This window comes from Nasonia vitripennis, chromosome 1 (assembly GCF_009193385.2).
Source record: "Nasonia vitripennis strain AsymCx chromosome 1, Nvit_psr_1.1, whole genome shotgun sequence".
NCBI lineage: Eukaryota > Metazoa > Arthropoda > Insecta > Hymenoptera > Pteromalidae > Nasonia > Nasonia vitripennis.
The window spans coordinates 30,901,579-30,912,790 of NC_045757.1; positions in this window are offsets into that span (position 1 = coordinate 30,901,579).

Genomic DNA, 11,212 nt, shown 5'->3' on the forward strand with positions numbered 1-11,212 from the left:
CTGCGAATGAGAAAGGGCGAAAGTGTGCTCGCAGCGACCGCAGGTCTACGGGGCCTGGATAATTAACGAGCCCCACCAACTGTAATCATTTGCAGGTGCCGGAGACGGTGTGTGTGTGTGTGTGTGTGCGTGTGTGCGTGTGGAGAGAGAAGAAAGAGTGGAGAACATAATGACCTTAACGATATTTCGTTCAATTGACAATTTTCCCTCTCGAAGTGAAAAAAAAATATTTCAAACCCCAGAATTCAATAGTCAAAAGCCTCGCGCGATATTTTTCACGGCGAAAAAGCACGAATCCAATCGCACACGCTCGAACACATCCACCCGTATGAAACTTCGTCCTGACACTTCTCGGTCCCGTAGGCACCGCTATATCCATACACATACATACCGCGTATATATCTCTGCAATTATAAATTCGCGCGCGGTGTGGCATCATCGCCAGCTTGGGCGCGCGTGTATACACGCACTAGCTCCCTCGAAGTTTCGCGGGCGCGAAAATAGTTCCAAATGGGAAGCCATTAATTTTACTCATCCGCGCGCGTGCGAGAGAGAGAGAGAGAGAGAGAGAGAGAGAGAGAGAGAGAGAGAGAGAGAGAGAGAGAAGCCGCGTGTTATATAACTCGCCGGGGGTAATAACGAACGCGAAACGATATGAGAAAAGTTGAAATACCTGCTGCACTACAGCCTGGTCTTCTTCGCCGCTGCTGCTGCTGCCACTGGTGCAGTTTCGAACGAGCTTAATGCGAAATTGCCGCCGCCGCCGTTACAAAGCCCCTAGCGCGACTTTGGTATTATTCCCTCTTTTGCCCTTTTTTTTGTCCCTCTAGTTGGCTTTAAACACCCATCAACTTGTGTTTTTATCCGGCGGGCCAGAATGCGGTATTGCGGTTTAAAAATAAATGAAGGAAAAATGGATCGTCCGCAAAGACGATCAGTGATCCGCTCATGAGTAGCGCGCATGAGTGCCGTCGGTTTCCGAGTCGCACTGCAGCTGCCCACTTGGCTCTATATAGCTCGGTCAATTTGCGTAATGAAGCACACACTCGGTAAGTCTGCGCTTCGTTCCTGCTCACCCCCCACCCTCGTGCCGTGAACTATACACTCACACCCACACACACACACACACACACACATCTACCGACTCACAGGGGCACACGCAAGCCAATTACTCGAGATAGAGGAGCCGTCGGTCAACCCAGGTCCATCCTGTAGAACACACTGAGCCGGACTACACGGCGACGACGACCACTACTACTACTACTGCTACTACTACTCATATATACCACTGATACTTGTGTGCGAACTCGGAAGATCAGAAGGAGTTGTCGACGGACGTTGTCGTAATTGCGTCACTTGACGCTGGAATCGAGGCGACGATAGGAGCTGAGAACCCGGAGACGAGGTCATCGATATAGGTGCGCCGGCCATCGAGTTGCCCGAGCTATATGACCTTGTTGCTATTAAGGGATGCATCGTTATACACCTCTGCTTTTTCTTTTTACGAATTTTCCTTCCGATGTATGAATAAAACATCCGCAACGTTGTTCAGTATAACGAGTAATAATTTTAACGATGTATAATGCGTATACGCAGCGAAATCTCCTGATCCAGAGCACAGCCATCAGCGACTAATTTATTAAACTCGTTCCCTCTTCCGGCCACTGCGTCGCGCTGGTATAAATTTAATTTATATACGCGCTCGCAAACTCTCTCTCTCTCTCTCTCTCTCTCTCTCTCTCTCTCTCTCTCACCTCTCGCGTCACATTCTTTCTACAAGCCTCGAATTTCGCGCATACACATACATATCAAACGCTGCGTGCGGTTTCCTCTGGCCGCTCGCCGGAGAATCCGCCGCCGAATTTTGCGCCGAGAAGTCGCTGTGGTTATATGGGCCAATCGTTATAATGCCGAGTCGTACAATGCGCCGAGCGCGAGTACTACCGCCGATGCGCAATCACGTTCGAATTTCATTGTTTACGGTAGCCCAATCGTTGTGTGTAGGAGAGAGAGAGAGAGAGAGAGAGAGAGAGAGAGAGAGAGAGAGATACTGCTCGCATTAATTAATGTGTCGGCGTTCGTGTACAGACGATTAGCATTATTAATGCTCGGCGAAGCATGCGCGCGCAAGAGTGCGCGAATGCGAGTGTCGCCCGCGCGCGCGGTATTCGTGCGTGTGTATTGACTGGCGGGAACATGTGCAGAGGTGCGGATGCTGCTGACGAGAGGATACTCGGCGTTTTTGGATGTTCGAGCTGTTTTCGTGGATTAGGATGGAATTTTTGATGCTACAGGGTTGACAAAGGAATCTAATGCGTAGTGGGGAGTAAATAATACTTTTAGGCAGCAATAATAATTGTATTATACAATTATTTTTTATAGATCCATGCGTTTCTGTCCATATTACCAGGAAACTGTGGATTATTGATACTGTCATTTTTAAACAGTTTAAAATTACTTTGAAGTACATGTAGCTTATTTAAACGTTCATGAATAATCAAGCGAGCATCGATCAATCGACAAGAGGTAAAATTCAAATTTTCTTCTGGATCATTGCGATCGTTTTAATAGGCACTTACATCAACGTCACCTGTTTCGTTAAACGTAGTAGAATAGAAATATTATTTTAATATTTATAAAAAATAGTTATGCACATTGTCTGTACGCGTTTGAACAGCGCTCCACGTGCGGCATGTAAATCGATATTGCATTCCGCATTTAATATAATAAGCTTTAATAATTTCCAAAACTCCGCGAACTTACCTCGCGCACGTATAACAATATCAAATCAACGTAAAATATCAGAGGGTTATACATATAATACTCGAAATCACGCACCCGGCGAACAAGTATAGGTGCGCGGAAGACCTAAATTCGATTCGAAACTTTGCTCTTATTAAAACAGCTATAATTAAATAGCCAAGCACCGCGTCTATATCGCGCCCGACGAACTTCCAAGTTTTCGAAAGCCTGCTACTCTCTCTCTCTCTCTCTCTCTCTCTCTCTCTCTCTCTCTCTCTCTCTCTCTCTCTCTCTCTCACTCTCGAGGTGTAATTCAAGGCATGTAAGAAAATAGAAGATCTCTTCGTCGTCGTTCACTAAAGGCGAGCATTTTCGAACTTTATTAGACTTTGGTTATTATCTTAATCGTTTTATTTGCCCTCTATATATAATACAAGATAACTTCGCCAAACTTTCCATCCTCCTTACTTTCCCTAATTAACTCATCCAGAAAAAAAAAACACTTGCTCTTCGTCTAACTACATCTAAAAACAATAGCCCTCCGTCGCGTCAATATAAAACCCGGTATAGTCCTCGATCTCAATCAGCACTAAAAAAGAGAGGGTATACACCGCATTACCCTAAATTAAGAAACTTGCAGCCGGCTGTTTTCGAGAATCGAAAATTTCTCGTAATTCAGAAGCGTGGGAGGGGGGGGGGGCACAGAGTCGTTGTCGCGCGCACTTAGCCGTAACTTTCTCGCGCTCTCTGCTCCCCAAGTACCAGCTCTTAGCGCCACTAGAGCTGCCGCCGCTGCTTCCATTTACGCACGCGGTCTTGTGTTTACTCGCGTGTTGCTCTTGCTCTGTGCTCTCGCGCGTGCGCGTGTATACATATATATAACTCTCTTAATGTATGTTTTGGCATGACTTAACGCGATTGTCGTCGAGGGAAAAACGTCGTGTCGCGCGGCTGTTTAATTAGAAGCTTGTTGCTCCGGAAAATTAATGGGACGCAAAAGTTGCGTTCTATAAATGCCGTTGAGAGGTGTACATGTTTTTTTTTATTTTACGAAACTTTGCAGCGTGGATGTGCAACGTTTACGCTTCGAAGGATTTCGACCCTCGGGCTGTAGGTCGCTACGTGGATGTTTGTTACTTTAAGCATTTTTTGAATGCCTCGACTCGCATGCGCTGGTTTTATTCCGCCGGGCTTTCAACGAGTTTACGATGTATTTTTAAATTTCGCTAAAAGCCTATCCGAAGGCTCTGCATATACTGCTCTCGTCCGTCTCCTCTGCAGATGGGAGAAGGAATTTTTCGAAAATTTAAATATACCGTACACTGCCTCTGAAACGTATTTCCTTTCGGAAAATTCGACACGATATTGTGGAAAATCCGACTTGCGATATTTTTAACGGGTATAAAAGAGCGAACTCGAAAACTCGTTACTCGAAGGAACTATATACATATACGCAGCATCAGCCCTCTGCAGCATCGGGGGTGTGTATAGAGCAAACTTGGCTCGAAAACTAATTATCATCTTATCCCTTTATCTCCACCGCGACGCGCCGCTACTTCCCATAATCGTTATCAAAGTCAAGTACAAATAATTACATAATGACACAATAAATACAAGCCAGCCTAGAGAGGGGCGTAAACCCTCGCGTGTAACCCGCACTGGCATCCCCTGTATATACACCCGCCCACCCACACATGCACGTGTATATACGTGTATACAGGTATACGCAGGGTTTTATCCTTGCAGCAATCTAAACTTTGTTAAGTCAATAGAAGCTTCGGATGAAGGGCTTCAGCTCTTGCCTTCTTCGATTAGTTTCTTTCCTCTCCTCAAAGCTAGAGCGCCACGAGAGTCTGCAAGTTTTCTTCGCGTATAAGTATAGACCTATACACACACGCGCATGAGTGTATACGCGGCGCAGGATAGGTTTGCTTTCCTTCGACGACTTTCGCAGTCAGAGATTTTCGGTAGAAAGAGAGGAGGGAAATAAAAGATTATCCGGGAGGTTTCGCGCGTGCCGCGAGAGGAGCTTTGCGCGCGACGCGAGAAGAGCTTTCCCGACGTATGCGAAATGTATATACTTGCGACGAGAGCAAGTGTATATGTATAGTACGTGTATATGAAGAAGAGAAAGAGAGGACTTTTCAACGGTTGTGTGTGTGTGCAGTATGAGAGGAGGCGATAGTGGAAGTCGTGGGAGTGAATTTTTATTGTCGCTGATGTGGAACAAAACTTTTACACGCGCGATACTCTCTCAGTTCAAGGGTTTCCTTCTCGCGGAATTATTTGAATGTAAGAATTTATTTCGACGAAATTTCGGCGCGCGATTTATTGTTTTTTGAAGTTCTTTTTCGCGTACGAATCAAGAACGATAGCAGACAAATTCATCAACTACTTCATTACTATATTAGCAACGTGAAAAGAAGATAACGAAAAAATCCAATAAATTGCTCTCGATGAAACCTGCATTACCGATAGCTTCTTCGCAATATGTGTATATCTATATAGCCGGTGACTCATTCGCGCGCAGGTTCCACGAGTCGCGTTTCGCAACATCGAGGAGACAATTCCCTGGTAGTATAGTGGTAAGTACGTCCAACTCAATTTGAAAACTGGAAGACCGAGGTTCGATTCCTCGCTGGGGAAATTTTTTTTTCTTCCTTTCAACATTTTTAACGCTTGCGCACTCACGAATATTTTTTATTTCGCGTCGAAAATACATCGATCCATTCTTCGGGGAAAAAAAATTCGCAATCCAGCCACGCATCGGCGTATGTCCCCCGAACTTTCAAACTCCCATCCCCCCCCCCCCACCCCCTGGTGTGCAACGCGGCCAGATCGACACCTGCTTGCGAGCGTAACGCGCCCGAGCTGCAGACGGGGCATAAAAAATAGATAAGACTTAAAAGACACTACCCCATACCCATCTCTCTCCCGAAGAATCTCAGACGCACATGCGCGCGGGCGCGTTTTTGCTCGCTCATGAAACTCGCGTTTAACGAATTTTTCACGAATTCCCGGTGTCCCGACGGCGCGTTCGCACGTCTTTTCCTCTCGGCGTCGCGGCGCCTCTGAAATATTCGAGAGCCTCCTCGATATATATAAAACCCGCCGGTGAAGGGGGCTGTGTCGATTTGTTTCTGCGGCGTTTGAGAGGCGCCGCTAAATATTTCAGGGATCGGCTGCATTCGTCGCACGAATTCCGGAAGACCGATCGACTGGGGCGTGAAAAACCGGATGGGACTCGGTGTGAATGCTCAGTCGTGGCTCACTGGCGTTTGGTGTGTATAGCTCTCTATGCACGTATGTATGTATGTATAGCTACTGTATACAGCGCGTGTATACGAGACCTTTTTTTCGCTGAGAGGAGATTTAGCTGGCGCGCGGTTTCGGATTGATGGATGGATGGCAAGTGTGCGTGTGTGTAGGCGTTGGCTTGAACATAGTGTACTGTCGCTTTGTTTACTGTTGTTTTATTTGGAATTCATTTAATTCATATGATTTCGCTACTTTTATGTGTCAACGAAATTCTACACCTGATAATAGGGATGTGTAATTACGAAGGAAAGGACACGGGCGATTTCTTTTTGTCAGCGAAGATGTACGTTGGCACAAGTTAAAACTCCCTCCTATAGTGCAGGAAAACGTACATTTGCTCAATTCGGGAGGAAGACGTTTAACTACACGGCGCAGGGTTTGCGTTTCGTTGAATAAGCGAGCAGTCAAGCTTCCTTAGAGAATTAACACTTGTCGAGTAGAGTTTCAAATTAGTAGTATTATAAGGTAGCACCACTTTCTGAATACGTTTTATCATTTTACGCGCAGAGTCATGGTATTATCTTTCAAAACAGTCAATTTCGTATAAAACGGCTTGATATTGAACTTTGCGTAAGTTGTATAGTGAGTTTTTATAATAAAACATTACCGACCGAGGCTCGAATCTACAAACGCGGTTTCAGTTTGGAAATAACTCGAGTAGTACATCAGTCATGACTCATGCTTATCGTAGATTAGAGATATTTATTCCTGACAATTGCAGTAAATGGCAAGTCCCTGGTAGTACAGTGGAAAGTACGTCCAATTTAACGATTTATAGTGGAAGACCGAGGTTCGATTCCTCGCCAGGGAGAATTTTTTTTGCTTTTCTTCTCCATCAATCGCCCACATCGGTTTTTCATCCATACCAATACTGCCATAACTGCTTGTAAATAATGCAATATTCTAAATTTTACGTGGAAATTTCTTTCCTGATTATTTCAAAATTTATTTCCGCAAATAATCAGTATACACGCATTCTGTACAAATCTCTAAATATCACCTTTTTAAACAATTACCTCGCCTGCTTATAAGCCGGCAACGAGTAAACACGCCGCGATCGCAACTTTCTCATTCCCGCAATATAAAGAAGAGAGAAACGGTTCTGGCAGTCGATATAACCATCGGTAAAGCACGTAGCTAAGCATTTATTCTGGAATATCCTATTTATCTTGGCAAGATAGAGATAGAGCGAGCAGCACGTTATGGGAAGGCAAGACCGGACCAACTAAGCCACTATGCGCCAGCGCGACTCTTTCGGGATCCTCGTCACGTTCGCGGTGGCCGGTCCGCCGACGTTTCCACCGAAAAGCTGCAATTTCGATTTTTCCAAGATTGTCGGCAGTCGGCCCCCTTTTCCCTCTCCCTCTCCCCCCCCCCCCCTCTCTCTCGTCGCCGAGCTTTCTCTCTTTGTTTATTCTGCATGAATTATAGAACGAAGTTTTTTGTTCGATGAGCTTAAATAAGTATACGCGGAGCTTGATAATCGTATGCAGATATGCAGTTCGGTTGATTAAATTGAGTTAATTTTCCTATAACAATAAATGCCACGAAATACGTTCCGTTTTTTATACGTAAATATGATACGCGATAACAATCGCAAGGAGAATCTCCTCCCACGACGCGCAAACGATGATAAAGCTCGCCGCACTCGCAAGCTCAACTTATTATGATTTAACATATGTAGGGTCACATAAAAAGCAATATTCATACATAGTCGAGCCATTAAAGTAAAAGAAAGAGCTCGCGCGCATCGTGACTCGCATATACACATCTGTATGTGCAGTATGGTATAGCTGCAGTAGTGTATACAGCGTCATAAAAAGATACAGAGAGAGCACACACGGAGGCAATAAAAAAATCCTAAAGGAATTCAAACATTTCGCATACATCACCTGCACACACGAACCAAGAGAGAGACTACACAGCAGAAAAAAAAACTCTCAAACTCGTTTGCCATTCAAATGCAATCGTTCTCTGGTCCCTCTGTATTCTTTTCTCTTTATTTGTCCAACAAACGCGCGCGAGAGCTATCTATATATTTCCCTCTATATATATATATAATATTTGCCGACGTATCATTACGCGAAACGCGCGTATCTCTCGCCGAACCTGATGCACACACACACAAACGTACCTATACACGCGAAAGAGCGAATACAGGCGTTTATACTAACTGAAGCGCGCATATATACGCGCGACGAGTTGTACTGCACCTGGGCTGGGAAATGTATTTATTTTGTTGCGCCAAATGAAAAATCTCTGACGTTTTCGCTCGAGCAAATACACCAGCGCCGTGTTTATAGCGTCAGGACACAATGCCGGTAATTAATTTATAATGTACGTATATCATGGTACTCGATATACAAGTATGAAAAATAAAATAAATGCTCCGGGCAATTAAGAGGCGATCGTTAATAAATAAAGAGATATACTTCGCGTTAATAACGCCGTGTTTGCTCTTACTCGCGGGATCTGCGTGTACGGCGTTTTAATCCAAATGAAATGACGATAATATAAATGCTACGCTGTAACTCTCGCTCGTTGATGCGATATTATTGACTTAACCGAAAAAGCTAACGTCGTTTTGAATGCTGTCGAACGTTTTTATTATACGTCATTCGCGAGTAATAAACGAATTTTTTTTTTCAGCGCATTGATCTCTATAACACCGACTGATTTTGACGTACATCAATGTTCATCATCACGTCGTTCGCGATTATCTATAGGTATACAATAATCAAGTTATCCGCAGTCTACAACATCTTCGCTTGACGGACATTTTGGAGGAAAGTTTCAACAGCTGTTGATAGGCAGCGATACACACAGCCTTAGGCCGCGTTTTCAGTAACATCGGCCTGTCTGCAACAAGAGCCCTTCAATTCCAAGCGTACAAGCAAGCAATGATTCGCTGACCGTCGCTCATTGTGATTTCGCAATGAAATGTGTCATGCGTTACATATGCTGCTGATGTCGGAGCTTGCAACATAATCGGTCGAGTGCATAGAACTAAATTGGGAAAATCAAATCGAATATGGGTACGGTTCACGTTGTTCGAGTATATCTACCAAAATATGTTTCGGAGAATTTGATGATTTTACACTCATTGAACGTTTCGATCGAGCTTGCAATCAGACTCTTTAAAGTTTTAAAGAGATTTGTAAGTTGTAAGTCGATGATCTTTGCTCAGTCGCTTAGCCGCAATAAACTGCGCGGTGAACTTTGCCGCGAAGTTGAAGACAACACGGAGTTTAATAGAAGTTGTAACGTCTACCGTAAGCTTTCCGATTGGAAAAGCCAGAGTTTTGGTGTAAATAGCGGGGTAGAAGCCACGTTGAGAACTTTACGTAATTTTTCAATTAATCGTGTAACTACAATATATGTACAATACTCTTATTAACGAAGTATCGACGATTCGCAAACGATAAATTCGATTTTCGTCGTGTCACAAACAATGTTTATGATTCCAAAAGCTGTATATTCATATCGAATAATTCATCCAGGCTCAAAATAAAATACGAATTTGCTCTCCGCGCGGTGAACCTGGCGTAGCCGATTCAATATTTCTTCTATATACGTTCGTTATTTCGTCAATATATTCCGTCCAACTTTTACGCCGAATCGAATGCACGTAACGATTGGTATAACGCTGATTACACACACAGTAGCTATGCTGGAAACGAAGTATACTGCAATATTTAAAATTGCGTCGCTGCCAAAAAATAACGATTCGTTGCGTAAGCCTCGCAAAATACAATAAAATTTCACCGATACTCGTCATCACAGCCTACTGTAACAAGCATAAACCACAGACGCGTTCGCAGTCTTCATAACCGAATGAATAATCAGCCGTTGCATTCGCGCAATATAACTTTTATTACAAATTTGCAAAGGCAAACTAGCAGTGGAATCCGGCTTCGTGGCACCTCCCTGTATATTTGTGTATAAAACAAATAAACAAGCCCGATGCGGGCTAGCTCTCGAGCTTTTATCCATATTTTTTTTCCTCACCCACGACGACGTCGCCCGACTCTGAAATCGCTGCTGCAAGCTCGAGCGAGCAAAACATTTCTCGCTCCCTCTGTTGTTTCGGTATGCGTATAATATGCGAGGAGAGAGAGAGAGAGAGAGAGCCGAGGGTAGTATAATTCTCGCGCGACTGTCACTTTTTTGAGCCATGAATGCGCGTGGGAGCTTGCGCGCGATGTAGCTTTTCTCGGTATACGACGTGCGTATATTGTAGAGAACAAGAAGCGGGGAGTGATTGCTTGAAAAATTCGAGGAAGACGTATAAATTGTGCCCGTTTCTGTATGCATATTTTTTGAGCAAGAATTTTTTATATATTAACGAAAATTCGCTAAACAACGCAACGTTTTCAGTGAATTATCAACAAATTTTATGCGTTAACACCCATCAATGCTTTGCGCATTCGGTCACGAGGCCGCGCATACATCGAAATCCGCGGATAATTTTTCAACCCCCGCAGCGCTTGGCCCCAAACGCACAAAATACTCGGGGCCGCACGCACACGTGCGCACACTCGCGCGAGTTTACATAATCACAGACACTTACAATTTCACCTCTCTCGCGCATATACGTAGCCGCAGCGCTGCATACGAGATAAATTTAGCAGCAAATCAACGGCTATGCGTCGGCGGTGGGACTTGACTGGCAATCAGCGATACTGTCGATCAATCATTGGCGTAGTCGCTAATTAAAAGCGGAATTTGCGCGAATGAACCGGCAATGAACACTTGACCGGTTCTCGCTCCTCGCGCGCTCTGCTGTGCGCAGAGCTATGTGTGCAGTCGGCGGCATCAAGTGGCGCGGTACAGCGTTTTGCCGTCGTCGTATATGTGTATACGTAGTTACCAGATGCCTCTCTCTCTCTCGTCATTTTCGAAACAGCGGCAGCCCTTCTCTCTCTCTCGCAAAATTTCGGCCTAATCGCCCCTGCAATTTCAATTCAGCTCTCTCTCTCTCTCTCTCTCTCTCTCTCTCTCTCTCTCTCTCTTTCTCTCTCTCTCTCTCTCGGCCCCCGATACTGCTGCTCTGTAATTTGATCAATTAACGCCGTCCTCTCGGTGCGTATTAGTGCGCGACCCTCTCGCGCACATGCCGAGCTGCGCGCTGCGGTGATGCTACTATATACAC